The following is a 15,310-nucleotide window of genomic DNA, read 5'->3' as shown; positions in this document are numbered from 1 at the left end:
TCCATTCATCAATCCATCCGTTCATTCATCCATCCATTCATCCATCCATCTGTTCATTCATTTATCCATCCATTCATTCAGCAATCCATTCATCCATCCATTCTCGTCTCTCTCCGAGGCTGAGTTACAGGAGCAGCAGGTTCAGAGAGTATTCAGACGTCCGTCTCCTCACATAACTCAAAGGACATAATCTGTGGTTCAACATGACGCGTGACTTCTCTGTATTGTTTGGAGTTGGTTTTCAGAGTTAGCTGTGCTGAAATACAAAGACCTTTATCTGTGTTCATGAAAGGACACAGAACATGAGGAAACATGTTTATGTGTCTTTCAGGACCTCAGAGGCCGTCCTTGCTATTATTTCAATACCATCAGAGCAACGTAATTCAGACTCAGGTAACTCAGGTGTCTGAGTTTCTTATGACTTTATAATCTTTCACATTTATGAGTATATTTTTGTAAATTTATATACAAGTTATTTTCTGGTAAATCTTTTTCACTTTTATCTCAGAAATTGTAAGTAAGGACAGGCTTTACTTTGGAACAGACCCGAGGCCGAGGCAGCGTCCCATGTCCACTATGAACATGCTGACAGTTTGCGGGGTGTAACATGCGTGGGTGCATTTCAGGAACCTAAATATATGGATGTATGGAACCCTGGAGGAAATGCAAGTAACTATCACTAACCTGTGAATGAAATACAGATCCCCCAGTGCAGTGAGAATACACTGAATATACTGAATATGCTGAATATACTGCACAAGAATCAACAAAATGTACATTTGATTGAAGGAATTGAAGTTACATGAAGCTCATTCGACAAATTATTTTGTGCAAAGCCACTTACATGTCTTTCCCTCACATACATCTTGAGTAATTATGACTTCAGAGTCTTGTTCAAGGACACGTTTTATCTGCAGAGATCATTGCCAACATGACTATTACAGGCTGAGCCTCTCCACCAACAGAGCTACAGCTAGATGTTCACCTTTTTTAGGGATAGAGGACTTTTAGGACTCATTAATGAACAACAATGACTCAAAATAATTGAGGTTTTATTGAGAAACCATGGCCTGAAAAAAAGAAACATGTACTTCAGTTGGTTTATATGCTCGTGTGAAGGAAGCACCACCTGACCGGCAGCCGGCCGGGAGGGGACATTCTAGGTGACTGTAGGATGACTTTTACATTCATATCTAACTATACTTCACTACCTTTTCATATAAACAATTTTTTTTAACTTTAATCTTGTTAAGATTCAAAAGACGTCCTCTCATCTGTAGCTCTCTCACATCGTCCTCCTCCTCCATTGACAGCTCTGTCGGAGAGTTTCTCTATCAAAAGCACTCTTCGTTCTCATGTGTCACTTCCCGGTGGAGGACAGACTTAGGTTTATTTTTGGATGATGGATTTGGCTTTTAAGTAAATGACAGGAGACTGTTTTGGTCTGATAAACACTCCGCGCTCACTCTTGACAAGTAGCTGGAATGAAAGCGAGGCTCCGCACCTTTTGAAATCGGAGACAAAACAACGTGAAGACGAACACAGACAGCTAAAATGGGTTTTAAATAAAACAACAATAGATTCAATTGCGTATTTGCCAGAAAAAAAACGTCGCATGAAACAGCTGTGGTCGCAGGGATCCGCCACCATGAGTTTTCATGACTGTTCTGCTGAGTCAGCAGACACACACACTCACACACACACACACACACACACACACACACACACAATACTTAACAGAAGCAAACATTTCACACAAATACACACACAGAGTCAATACTGGAGCCATCTACACTGTCATGACTTAAGCCTGTCAGTCTTTTAAACAACCTCTCTCTCTCTCTCTCTCTCACACACACACACACACACACGCATGCACACACACACACACACACACACACACAGTGTCAATAACCCTAATTGCTGTCTGCCTCTCTAAAGCTGTCACTAAGCCTTTGACCTCCTCCTGTCAGGACTACACACTATCTCCCAGCACCTCTTAAGCACAGGGACACACACATGAATACACACATTCTCTCTCTCTCTCTCTCTCTCTCTCTCTCTCTCTCTCTCCATTCATCTGTTGAAATCTGTCATTTATGTCCATCATCGCTATCACACGCTTCCTTTTTTAAATCCTCTACATCCTTGTTTCCTTCCGTCACTCTCAGCTTCGCTGTGTATCAGCATCGCCCAGTCTCTCATTATCGCCCTTATTTCACCATTTATTCAGCTCCCTTTACTGAAAGAGAGATAAGATCTGTGACAAAAGCCCCATTCACACAGGACAAGTGTTACTGGGGGACCTCTAGTAATTTGTTAAAATGGCGTAGGTTTGTCTGTCTTCTTGGAATCTGCGTTGTCCGTCATTTTTACCAGTAAGAAATCCCAGAACCAGAGATCACTTTTAGTTGTTTTTTTGTTTTTTTGCATCAATTTGCTCCAATGCTCCTGCTGTTTTATAGATCCACAGCAGCATTTTAAGAGCATCAAATGCCAAAGCTGTCTTGACTACACGCTGCATCCATCGATAATGTTGAGCAGTAACACTTGAATTGCGGGTTATTTATTACTTTAAGATTGGAAGCGGCATCAGGCGCCGACGTGAGCGCGTTCACAATGCCCGAGTTAGTCAGCCGCGGTGATTATCTGGCTCTGCAGAGAGAATATAATAACGCAGGGCCCCAACCTCTAAAAGGCAATCTCATCGCTAAGCCGATCCTTGTCTGCTGAAATGCAACGGCGGAGATATTTCTGCAGCCGATTTTGCACCAAAGAAGCATGTTCACACCGGATGAGACACCTGCTGAGCTGAGGCGAAGTCATGTAGGCTTCAGAGGGGTGAACGGCTTTGGTAAACATTCATGACTGCTCACTGAGAGAGATTAAAAAGAGACGAAAGAGACGCAGATTCTGATGTATTTTGGGGCTGGAAGTGTAGAGTTTCACTCTCTTTTCCCACCACCATCAACCTTCTGTTTAGAAATTAGCCTACTGAGCCTCATTAAGGGTAAACACACACACACACACACACACACACAGTAAGTAATGGTACACCAGCTTGATTGAACCTGAGAGCTTTGACTACCACAACAAAGAGCAGGACCATTTATACTTACAGAGCACAAAGGAAGTCACTCGCTCACTCACACACATTCATGCACACACACACACACACACACACACACACACACACACACACCCTGAAGTAGCCTTCGACTGAATCAAACCGCAGAGAGAAAAGGGAATTACACAGCGTCCACTGTCAAGGTCACTAGAAACTGCTTCACGAAGAGTGTATTATTCTCATAGATAATCTCTCTGCTTCATGAAGACCTCTCATAGTACCTTTGTGTGTGTGTGTGTGTGTGTGTGTGTGTGTGTGTGTGTGTGTGTGTGACTGCTTGCTATTAAAAGCTACCTTTGCTGTGGCGGAGCTAAAAGAATATAAGAAGTCCCCCAGGTAATGATTGATCTTAATTTATTTACATTTTAAAACGCTCAAATCTCAAATTCTTTAAGTTTAATGCAGTTTCAGACAAAAGGCTCACGATGATATTTTAGAGATTGGTGTGCTTCCTATTTGGTGGTGAGAGTTTGGGGGCTGCCCTGTCCCTGATTTAGCATTCGCATGGTTGCTCCGCTGGTCCCTGCTGGGAGACAACACCACGCTGCTAGAGACCACTGGAAGGAAGGGAGGCACGGGAGAACCAGAACCAGGACTGAGCAGGGAAGACTGTCACACCCTGCTGCAGTAACATGAGAGGTTTTCTAAAGGGACTCTGGTGCTACAGTACTGCTTTTCTCCACAGGCGACAAAATCAACAAAAAATGTGACCTCATACAACGTGTCCATTGAAGATTACATTGCAATGTTACCTTTGAATAGACGTAGCGTATGTAAGTAACAGGAAAGGGGAAAGTTGACCGAGGTTCCGAGCTTGCTCAACCGTCATTGGAGCACATAGCAAAAAGGGGCGGGACTTAGGACAGGAATAGCCAAGTTCCAAAATCTTGTGGAAGACTTTTCCAATAGAGTGATGGCTGTGATAGTAGCAGGAACGCCCATTGTTTGGAAATATGGGTGTAATCTTAGACATCAATATACATTTTACTGTGTCGTTAGCGCTCAGCGTTCCCTTTAGACACCTCATACAATCTCATACATCTTCACACTGTGTAGATGTAGATACTTTGCGATAATTGACAACAATCATGAGATTGAGGAATCTGAAAAACGTGTCTCAAATGTGACACAGCATCTACTCTAAGTCTGGGAACGTGGGGTCTCTGAGGCCACGGCCCCAAGCGGAGCAGCATGTCTATCTATAACTACACTCAGCATGTTCACAAGATGCAAGACGTCGACACCGTAAATAATTTGGAGAGAATAGACCACAAGCAAGTTCAGTGGCTTGCCAGAAAATGTCCAATTCGAGCTTACATGGTTCTTAGATTTGATGAAATGAAAGTTTAATGATCCCTGTTGGGAAATTGGGGCACTGCTGCAGCAAAAGAAAAAGAAATCAAATGCAGACAGAGGCAAACTAAATTGAGATCACGCCATAAAAAATGCAATACAATACAATCAAAGTTAGATGCACAACTCCTATAGGTTCCCATCTTGTATCTTCTCACTTGCATCCCATCTCTAGTCAAAAGCCTGCGGCGGTCACCATCCATTTCTCACCAGAAACATAAATAGCTTCAAATGCGGACGCATCGCTCGGTACAGCAGATACGAGAGCGATAATACGCTCCTTTTGATTTTTGAAGTGTTCGACAGGTAATTAGTTACAATCTTTTCACGCTCTCCCTTTAGGCTTAACAGTATCTGTCTAAATTAGAGCGAGGAGCAGAGGAGGAAATGGTTCCCGAGTTATTTTCACACAGAGCTGAACAGTAGTAGACACCTCATTTGCAAGATAAGGTTAGCCTTCCGTAGCCGGACCTTTCTGCTCACTTCGTTTTAGCGCTGTGACAGCAGAGGGGGGAAACTGATTGAAATGGGAATGAAATCACAACTTATTTTTACAACGATGAGTACTCGTGGTGTTTGGTGTGTACAGTATATTAAAGGTTGTTGTCTTTTGTGACTTTTGCAGAGAATTGGAACACCTTTAAACCCCAATTTGTACGAATGAAGTGATTGCTCGAGATGTAAGAACAGAGAAAGGGTTGATATGAAAAAGAAACGGGGTGGTAACTAATCAGACTTCCAGCTGTAGTGTCAAAATGAAAATTGGTATTTTCCTGTGAATCATCCAATTACTGCAAACTAAGATCAGACCGTTCGAGTAAAGGCCAATCATGTTTCACTCTCAACCAGCTCCTATATAGAAAGTGGGAATCATTTTTCTGAGCCAGACAAAGATCAGATATATAAAGTATGCCTCGCGTCTTTCAGCTATTCAAAATGTAATTACCCATTACGCTATCGGCCCAGGTCTGCCTGCAGGCGAGCATCTGAATGAAAGGAATAAATAGCAAATCAAATGTAGTTTTTCACACCGAAGAGCAGAGCTTTGATCAGAGCCTTCTGTGTAGACATAAAGAATCATAAATATATATGTTACTATATATACAATATATGTTTGTATCAATACATTCATTCCATATTAAGTTAGGAAAATAACACAGATTGAGCAAAATGCTTGATTGAACAAGACCAAAGACAATTAGCATTCAAAGGATAACTTGAATTATCGATTGAGAAAATTGTACTGTCAAATGTATAAAGGCTGGATTTTTTAACTTTCAAAGTATTGATATAATTCCTCTTTAAGAAAGTGGAAAAAGAGAATAAAGATATCCAGATAAAGATCTGTTCATACCCAACCCGATCCCATGGGAAGGAGTACAAACAGCACGACATTTCCGTATGTCATCCTTATTATTATTATTATTTTGCGTGTCATCTTAAGCCACATTGTTACAGTAAAACGTTGCGGCTATGTTCACCTAACAACATCACTGAGTTAGATCCAGGAAAAACATCATGGTTGGGCTTAAAAATAACTGAACTTGGGTTTAAGCAACAAAGACATGTAGTTGGGTTTAGGTAACAAAACCACAACGCAGTTTCAAACACTGGTCTCGTGGTTGAAAGTCCTGGGTTTAGTTTTGGGACTAATTCACGACGTGTCCGTACAGACTACATGGCGTATCTACCTGGTTAGAAAACAATAATCTTTATCTTTAGGAAAACACATTGACATATAAGATATGCAAAGCAAATTGTCTCTGGTGAGGAACCTTAGTTAACTGTTTTGGAGTAATGACAACAACTACTGCTACTGCTACAACAACAAAAAAGACCAGCGATGTGAGAGAGTCATGGCAAAGGGTCAGAGGTGGAGCAGCTCTCACGGGGATACTACAACAGATCTTAAATGTCTAGTGGGGCTCTGTTAGAGAACCACAAATGCTGCATTGTGACAGCTAGAGCCCACAGTCCATCATCACAGTCTTAGGCATTCGATTAACACTGGCCTCAGCCTGTGATGCACACTAATGCACTACTTCAACTTTAATTTTTTAAGATCTCAGGTGTGGAGAAGAACACTTTCAGGCATGCTGTACCACAGCAGATGCACGGAAGGTTCTACATATTTAAACATCCAAGCTGCTGCCCCGCTGAGTTTAACTGAGCACAGGAATGAAGGCAGAAGAATACAGAGATGAAAAGGGAAAAGTAACATGATCTTCTTTGTTCGGTCGACAGTGATTCATGCTGCTTTTCAGTCAAGCTTTTGGACTTTCTCTGGCATGTGCAGTCGTGAGTGAGATTTCAGAGACGTGTTTGGGAAAAACATTCCTCTAAAGAAATGCACTTCATGGGCTTTGTGACTATTGTAAAAATCCCACTTTCTGCTGCTTGCTTTGTTTAACTACTGATGCGCTTTGGCTGCAGCTTCAAAAAGGATTGTTTGAGGAACATCCAGTGGTGCTCTCTTATCAGATAGTAGAAACGACAAGAACTTGTCTCGTAGCTGGTTGACACACAGAACTGTGGAAGATACTTTGTCAGAATTGTAGGACATGTGCAGTGAAATGCATGAGTGGGTATGATTTCAGTATTGTTGAAGCATTAATATGTAAATCATTAGTTCTGCCTCTGCCGCTGTCTTGATCCATCTAAATGTGTTCCTTACATATTTATTCTGCCCTATGCTTGGTAGGGAATGATTCACACCACTTCGGATGAGCTTGGAAGACTTTTGGTTGCGAACTTTATGCAAAGAAAATTGAAACATTTCACTAAGTACAATAGAAATGTTATGCTGTTAAGCATTTACCCATTATCGCTGCACTCTTGCTGAACTTGTCAGCAGCTCCTTTGAAATTGTTATCAGCAAAACAAATCCAGTTTTTCCGTCTTTGTAGCTCTCAGAAGTCACTGGGAACTTTCTGAGACACAAATGCTTAGCGTTGCAAAGTTGTATAACATTAAAGAAAGTACGAATACCGGACAGATGCAGAGTAATTCCTGTAAGACGGGCTCCTGAGAAGGCTGACTCCTTTTGTGTGTTTTGAAATCCAGAACATTGAGGACAAAGAATGTAAAAGAGAGGTTTGGATGCAAAGTCAGTTTCTTTAGGCCAAATTTATTTTCTCCACCTCAAAATGCAAGTCTTTTCATTTCATAACTCAAGTGTGATTTGCGTTTTTATCTATTTTTTACATTTTTTTTCTTTGGGCACCCTCGGCAAAATTGCAAAAGATTTCAAAGTTTCAGGCAACAAAATGAACTGTGCAAAACAGTATTGCTGGAAAACGACTGAAGAGAGAGAAGGTGTATGTGTGTTTATGCGTGTGCCTACAAAAAAAGTAGTCCGGAAGCCAAACAACACATTTATTCAGCACATCATCAACTCCCGATGGATTTAGCTGCCATCGCCATAAACAAGTTTCACCCTGAGAGGAACTCACGGCAGAAACTTCCAGTCTTTCTGCAGGCTATACTGTATGATGCACACATAGAATAATGAACATTAGAGATATCTTGGCCATCTCAAACCCAAACTGCAGTGCGCAGGATTTGTCTGTAAAAATACACCCATCGTATTTGTATCGCTGCAACTCTGCCCAGCATCATTTGAATAAAAGCCACTAGACATGTGTGTATCCTTTAATTAAAAGACCTCACCCACTCTTAATGTTTGCACTTACTGTATTCCTTAATATGGAATAATAACCCATTAACTGCTTTAGTTTAAAACCCAATGTTCCCTTATTCTGCAGCCTCTGGGGACAGACAGCTTTAATATACCTTCAAATTCTTCAAATTAACTTCAACCTCTTAATCATAAATGCATGCAAAATCTAAGAAATATTTAGGATTTTCATTTTGACTGCGAGGGGTCGAATTTGATCGTTTCATGACTTAAAATTACATCCAACCAAATTTTATCTTGACGTTAATCCAAAGTGTTCAAGGTTTCGGTTTAAAGAATTGTGTTGACCACTAGAGTCTAATAAATAATAAAAAATAATTCTTATTAACTAATTAAAAATAAAAATGAGAACAACCCTTAATTAACTCAAGGGACATATGTTGACTTTTTCTTAGGCCTTTAAGCGTTTCATGGCCTTTGTCTGCTCAGTCGTCATCACAAATTAGTTAAAGCTACAAGGAACTTTTATTTCGTGTGATTTTTTTCAGTCCCTGTGGACTAAAGTGGTAGTGTCTCTGAGCACCAGAGTCCCTTTAGAAAACCTCTCATGTTACTGCAGCAGGGTCTGACAGTCTGCCCCTCTCAGTCCTGGTTCTGGTTCTCCCGGGCCTCCCTTCCCTCCAGCGGGTCCATCAATACGTCCTGGGTCTCCAGCAGCGTGGTGTCGGTGTTGGCTCCTGGAGGAGGAGGAGGAGGAGGAGGAGGAGGAGGAGGAGGAGGAGGAGGAGGAGGAGGAGACGCTGCTGCCGGTGGGAGCTCTCCGCCTCAACTTTAATCTGATAGAAATAACCAATCTTCCTGCTGATGGTCTCGTTTACTTATGCAGATCGTAAAGAGGCAACAGCATTACATTGTAACGGTTTCATAACCAGTTAAAAATTCCTGATGGTAACTTTAAGATATATTAGTTTATTTCTATTTGTTAATTATTTCAACTACTCAATGAACAGTCATGCTCAAGTATCTGTGTGATGTTGACACACTCCACACAGATTTATACATCATAAGTACACTGTATATACTATATATGTGTATATACTATGTCTATATATATATATATATATATATATAGACATTTCAGCACAGCCACAAGCAACAGAAAGTGATGGTTAAGTGCCTTGCTTAGTGGCACTACAGTGATAAATGTAGAGGGAAAGGATTAGAATGATTTTCTCAACAAACCCTTTTCAGAATTTTGGGGATTCAAACTGACAACGTTCATATTCTTAACTCTTCCACTGACCATCACCCTAACCGTGAGCGGTCTGTCCCGTATCCAACAATGACTTTCACCCTTGGCTGGTTCCAATATGAAAGCAACCGTTGGTTATTGTTGAGACTGTATAATGTTGTATACTGCATCTCCAGGAAGGCATTCAGCAGTTTCTGATTACCGGCGCCGCACTACAACAACTCCACAGTGCTGAAACTCTTTCTTTTCTCCCTCAGTCCATCCCTCTTCCTCACTCCGCTATCTCCCCTCTCCTCTTTGCATTCATCTAAAATAGCAGCCAAATGGTGTTTTTCTTCACTGACTTATCGCCACCAGCCACAGTCTGGCGTTTCACAATGGGAGGAAAGCAAAACACAACATTGGGGCGGCGATAAGATTTGTCCTCCCTGTTACTGGCGGTATTGTCGCAGACAAACAGCAGAGTTAATGCTGGAAAGCATCCGTCTCCCTCAGCGCTCTCCATCTTTCTCTCCATGCCTCTCATATGTGTGTTGAGGGAAACGGAGGAGAGTGCCACATATACAGACAGAGGTGAACCTGTCACTTCACAGATTCACGGATTGGCTGCCAAACTCACACACTCGGTTGCACACACTCACAAACACACACACACACACACACACACTTAAAGGACGGTGAAAAATGACAAAGCAAGCAGCTAATGCTTGGGCTCAAACGGTAACATATCAGTTTATTCTATTATCAATTATTATCATCATTTTTTTCATATCTCAATCAAATTTCTATTTCCACATTCTCTCCGAGGTCAGGGTTTCTTGTGTTTGGTCCATATGCTTCTATTGACGATACGTAGAGCGTCACATCATGCTGTGAATGAGAAAAGCACTTCCCAGTATGAGCAATGTTTTCATTTGGTTGACAGCAGTATTACGGTAAAACTACCAGCTTGATTTTCCTCACACTTGGTGGAAGGGTGGAAGACGGGAGTTTGGGAGTGGATCCCATTCATGGTGTGGATACACACATTATTGTGATGGAAACAGCCTTAGCGGATCTCTAAGTGCCCTTCTAGTCTTGTTGAGAGAGGATGTATCCTAGAGGATGTATCCTAGCACCTCACAAGTAATCAATAACTACCAACAGCACAGCGAATAGCACTAGCTTTGTAGCACATCACTACAAAGCCTTAATAATAGTGGAGTCGAGTCATCCGGTGTCTTCAGCTCATGGTGACACACTCGACTCGAGATGTGACTGCCTTGCACCTCTTCACTGTGATTACATTTCTTATGACACGGACAGCAAAAAAAGATGTTCTCAGCTGTTGAAACTTTGATTTCAGAATGAAAACATTGGACGTTGTTTGACTTCTGGACCTACAGACGGAATAAACACTCACGATGTTTCAGGTTTTGCTACTGCCGACAGTGCCATGAGCAGAAATAGGATATCATAGTTATTCCTCATATATTGAGTCCAGCGACACGTGATGCAGGTCAGCAGCGTGAAACAATACCCGAGAGAAGACAAGTGTTCATTATTCTTCACTTTGGACATTTCTGCATCCGTCTTCATCTACCTAGTGAAGACACCCACCTCTTCCTGATGTTGTTTGTCTTCAGGGACTCCGCTGGTCCCCCAAAAAAAAAATATATATATATATCATAAAAATTAATTATCGGTAAATTACCGTCATGTCAAAGTGTCAAAATGTAATTTACAGCGGTTTGCTGATGAAGAGCTGCAGCCGAAAGCGTTCAGCTTGGTTAAACAGAAGCAAAAGAAAGCGACCAATCACAGCACCCCTCTGATCAGGGGTGCTGTGATTGGTCGCTGTGTAGGAAAGGAAGAAAACTAAAACTCATATTGGAAACATTAACAACATATCAAAGATGAATAACTTAGTTGTTGACTGCACAGTTTTAAGGCCTATTGTAGGCAACAACAGCCACAAAGTGTTCACTAATTCCATGCTTTTTTTAAATTCCCCCTCTCTTTATTCTTTAATTACTCTTAATTTGACTTTGTGTCTTTTTTCTTTCACTGTCAACTTTCAGTCTCAGAACTCTCATTAGTGATATGTATGAGCTCACTGCTTCTGGCTGTTTAGTTTTGCCTTCAGCAGCATTAAAGGTCTGAATAAGTCTTGAATGTTGCCTTTGTGGGAGCTGCAGATACAGTGTTCAATGTGCTTCAGTGTCCCCCCCCCCTCTTTACACCTCTCCTCTTCCTCTCCGTCTCCCTTCTTATCTACCCCTTTCTTTTTAATTCTTGTTTCTCTGATCTGCCCTTCTCACACATTCATTGGATTGGGTTTGGCCCTCAGGGGCCCTTAATCCAATCCGCTGCTCCTATTCACTTCAGCATTGTATTGTAGCTTCACAGTTAAGATAAGACACAGATTATTGGAGCACACACACACACACACACACACACACACACACACACACACACACACATAACGTAGGCCCTCTCCTAAAATCATGGTCCTATGTTGACTTCATATCCAAACATATAATTTGTGTTGACATATTTACTATTCGGGGCTTATTTCAGTCATTATTTCGCAAAATAAATGATCTGTAATGTGAATGTGACATATTGTTTATGGACCACGTCATGCATTCTCTTTCAAACATCTATACAAAGACAAAGGATACATGTGGTGCACACACATACTGTTTATCTAAGCCGGCCGAGACCCAAAACCTGAGACAAACGGTAGGATAGGGAACCTTCCTACCCTCCTTTACTTCCGACGCCCTTGCTAGCAGCACACCCACCTTTGCACTCGGCCTTAACTTTGTCATTTTAATCCTGGATGCAGTTTGTTTCTCAGGTGTCTCTGTGCGTCTGACTCTGTTTACCTGTTGCCCCCCCCCCCCCCACACTGATGAAGATAACAGTGTGATGGTAATAAACATGTGTTGGTATTTTTGCATAGAGATTGATGGGGATAATGATGATGACGATGATGATGGGCAGTAAAGATGAAGATTGCGGCCGTGGTGTCAACGATACCGGGGACGATAGTGAGAAAGGTGACGCAACGATGATAGTAGAGATAATGTAGATAACTATGGTGATGTTTGTGTTTATGGGAATGGTGATGAGGAAGGTGAATGAAATAGAAGTGATCTGATGATGATGATGATGATGATGATGATGATGATGATGATGATGAAGAAACAGAGGGGATCAATGAAAAACAGAAGCTCAGTGTATGTTCTCACTCTGCCCTGTCCTAATATTTCACACTAGTCCTGTACAACTTGGCGCTCCTTCCAGCAGCCTGCAGCGCTGCTCTGGCCTCCACTATCCCGGCACGGGCACTGCACGGGCACTGCACGGGCAAATGAGTCACGCACGCACGCACCACAATGAGATGCAAACAAATTTATAGCAAGTTGCGACTGGGAGGCAGGGAGGAAATCTTATTGGAATCAAAACAAATCACCGCTGGTCGTCCGTTGGCTCGCTTGTCACATCGTATCAGTCGTGATTGCGTTCAAGGCTGCGGTCATCCGTCACGTCCTATACCGTGTGTTTTGTCTGCGGGGGCCGCCCGGTAATAACAAGGAGGAGGAGGGTTGTAACGGGGAAGCTCTGTCTCGGTAAGGGTGTGTTCCCGGTGGCCAGATGGGTCGACGACCGTGAGTCCGAGATAATCCTGATCAGTCGGTGAGATGACAGCAGAGTAAAGAGTGCGTGCGGGACCCAGAGCTTTGTGCGTCAGTGCGCATTGGAGAGGCGATAAATCAAACGGCTACCAGAGAACGCGCTGGTGTAGGACGCCATCTCTCCCTCTCGCATCTCTCTCCCCCCCCCCCCCCCCCTCACCCCTTCACCCCCTTCACTTTCTCATCTCCCCTTTCGATCTTCCTCTCCATGTCTCTCTCATATCCATCTCTTTTCTATTCTCCAACCGTCTCCAAACGTGTGCACTGCCGCTGAATGAGGTTTGCACTTCGGGATTGAAAAGGCACCAAATAGCCTCGCTCCCTCTCCTCCCTCCTGACTAATGGAAAGTCTATCAGAACAACCACTTTGATATGGAAATTGTTCACTCGAGCACTCATGCGCACTCTTTTTTATTATTATTTTTTACAATGATACTGCTGATATGATACCCCCCCCCCATCTCTGCCAGCAAGCACACGCAGACTCTAGGGTGAAGGCTGTGATTAGACACACACACACACACACACACACAGGCACGCACGCGCCCATGCAGAGATCGCTGCTGCTGTTGCGCGCATAAACACACACACACACACACACACACACACAGACAGGCACGCACGCGCCCATGCAGAGATCGCTGCTGCTGTTGCGCGCATAAACACACACACACACACACGCACATACACACACGCCTGGAGGAAGTGTTTGGCACTGAGCAACTCCAGCAACACCTCCCCGCTCTGAACGCATCAGCCACGGAGGGGTCCATCCGGCAGCTGTCCCGCACACCATGATATAAAAAAACAAAGACAACAAAACTGCCCTTTCGCCGTCTATCGAGGACGGACGACACTCCTGGTCTTTAGGTTTGTGCAAATCTCTCCACCTTCTCTCAACGTTTTCTTTTCCTCGTCTTTCTTCTTCTCTCCTCTGTTCAGCATCTGCTTCTATCTCACAAACCTGCACGCGCTCTTGAGGAGCAGGTGCATGTTGTCCGAATGAGCACATTTGAGGCTACAACACATCCCCTTTAGAGCCGCGGACTACAGCCAACGTGGCAGCATGCGCGTGTCTCTCAAGTGCGCACATCCCGGTGAACCCACAAGTGCGGAAGCCACCCCGACAGTGACACCAATAAGCCCAGCTTTACTCAGCACGGCGAGGGGTGTTTGACTTACCTCGATCGGGGTCTCGGTCTGGCAGGGAGGGAAGAGGCAGCATGCAGCTGTACGGTCCGTTCCGCAGCGGGGAAAGCGAGAGTATTATCCCTGGACAGCGGCGGAGGTCCGTGCGTTCCAGCAGAGAGAGAGAGAGAGCGAGAGAAAGAGAGAGAGAGGGAGAGAGAGATGAGAGAGAGGAGGTGGCTCAGTCCGACAGAGGGGTGATGTTGAATCGGGGCAACAGCCGCTCCCGATTTCAGATGAGTGACACAAACCTGCAGGATGCACAGAGAGAGAGAGAGAGAGAGAGAGAGAGAGAGAGAGAGAGAGAGAGAGAGAGAGAGAGAGAGAGAGAGAGAGAGAGAGAGAGAGAGAGAGAGAGAAACAGCCTTCGCATTTTTTTTCTTCATGTTGTCAGTATTTGAAAAATGTCGGGTGCATCATTAAAATGCTAAAGCAAGCGTCATTTAAATACCACTGTGATATTCCCAGCGGGACTTCAGGCATCTGTGATTCTCAGAAGAGAGTTTCTGGCGACCTTGAGTTAATTGAGCTATTTATATCTCTCACCACATCATCATTATAGTCTATTCCTGTTGTGCATAAAATGTAAGAATGCACAATGTATGAACAACAATGTTCAAAAAGCTCTGTGTTCGTCTCAGTCAAACCACACCGACACTTATAAAGCAGCGCCTCTTATTGGATACAGTCCGTAGATTGAATAACAATTATGGGAGGCTGCGCGGCGGCCCACGCGCGTTTCCAGACGTGTTCATTACGTAATGTTTAGTGTCAGACGGAGTGTGGAGTTCCGGGGGGGGGCACTGTGAAGCCACTCACCGGTTCTCTCTTTACGTCCCGCCATCAAGTTATTGCCTCCCCGTGCAGCGGCGCGCAGCTGCTTTCCAGTCTGGGCACGTAGCAACGCGCCTTCAAAATTGCGCGCACGTGTGGAGGGGCAGGGAGACGGGCTCTTACACACACACACACACACACACACACACACACGCGCGCACACATTCATATTGGCTCACGGAAAGAAAGGGGGGAGATCCAACTGTTCAGATGACGTCATTGCCGGTCAGCTTGAG

The 15,310-nt window shown here is 43.5% G+C and overlaps 1 protein-coding gene across 2 annotated transcripts in view; it reads right to left on the bottom strand.

The window, feature by feature from the left end:
* The window catches only part of LOC116399690 (protein phosphatase 1 regulatory subunit 29-like), a 197,707-nt gene extending 183,218 nt beyond the window's left edge, over positions 1-14,489 (bottom strand). For both annotated transcript variants that reach the window (XM_031877026.1, XM_031877027.1), the window contains exon 1: positions 14,235-14,489. The gene's annotated coding sequence lies outside the window, so the exon portion shown is untranslated. The remainder of the gene's footprint in view (positions 1-14,234) is intronic.
* Positions 14,490-15,310: the final 821 nt, after the last annotated feature.

The sequence above is a fragment of the Anarrhichthys ocellatus genome, unplaced genomic scaffold (genome assembly GCF_004355925.1).
Source record: "Anarrhichthys ocellatus isolate YVR2014 unplaced genomic scaffold, GSC_Weel_1.0 scaffold124, whole genome shotgun sequence".
In the NCBI taxonomy this organism is placed as follows: Eukaryota; Metazoa; Chordata; class Actinopteri; order Perciformes; family Anarhichadidae; genus Anarrhichthys; species Anarrhichthys ocellatus.
The sequence above is the reverse complement of the archived record's forward strand: the minus strand, read 5'-3'. Positions and strand labels throughout refer to the sequence as shown.